We start from the raw sequence: 350 nt of genomic DNA on the forward strand, positions 1-350 counted from the left end.
CACGACCGTAGAGCTCGGCGCGCGAAGACCGTCTGCCGCGCGCTTTACTTTCGGTCCGCTTCGTGAGACATCGGCTTTTAGCCGAGAACAACCGAACACCTCCGATAGCGCTATCTCTATCGTCTTTACCGTGTACCCCACTTTCCGCGTGCCCCTAACTTAACTAACCTACGACGATTACACACGCGCTCACTCACTCACTTACTCACTCACTCGCTCGCTCACTCACTCACTCATCCATGTACTTACGCATGTACTTACGCACGCACTAAACTCAACCAACCCACCCACCCACTCACTCACTCATGCAGAGGCATACACTCGTCGTCTCTCTCGCTCTCTATTTTTCT

The 350-nt window shown here is 53.4% G+C and overlaps 1 protein-coding gene across 2 annotated transcripts in view; it reads right to left on the minus strand.

The window, feature by feature from the left end:
* Window positions 1-47, minus strand: part of Fas3 (fasciclin 3) — a 311,520-nt gene extending 311,473 nt beyond the window's left edge. For both annotated transcript variants that reach the window (XM_035867455.2, XM_035867454.2), the window contains exon 1: window positions 1-47. This exon is cut by the window's left edge and continues 799 nt beyond it. The gene's annotated coding sequence lies outside the window, so the exon portion shown is untranslated.
* Window positions 48-350: the final 303 nt, after the last annotated feature.

This window comes from Vespa mandarinia, chromosome 16 (genome assembly GCF_050613455.1).
Source record: "Vespa mandarinia isolate Hongniang chromosome 16, ASM5061345v1, whole genome shotgun sequence".
Lineage (NCBI taxonomy): Eukaryota > Metazoa > Arthropoda > Insecta > Hymenoptera > Vespidae > Vespa > Vespa mandarinia.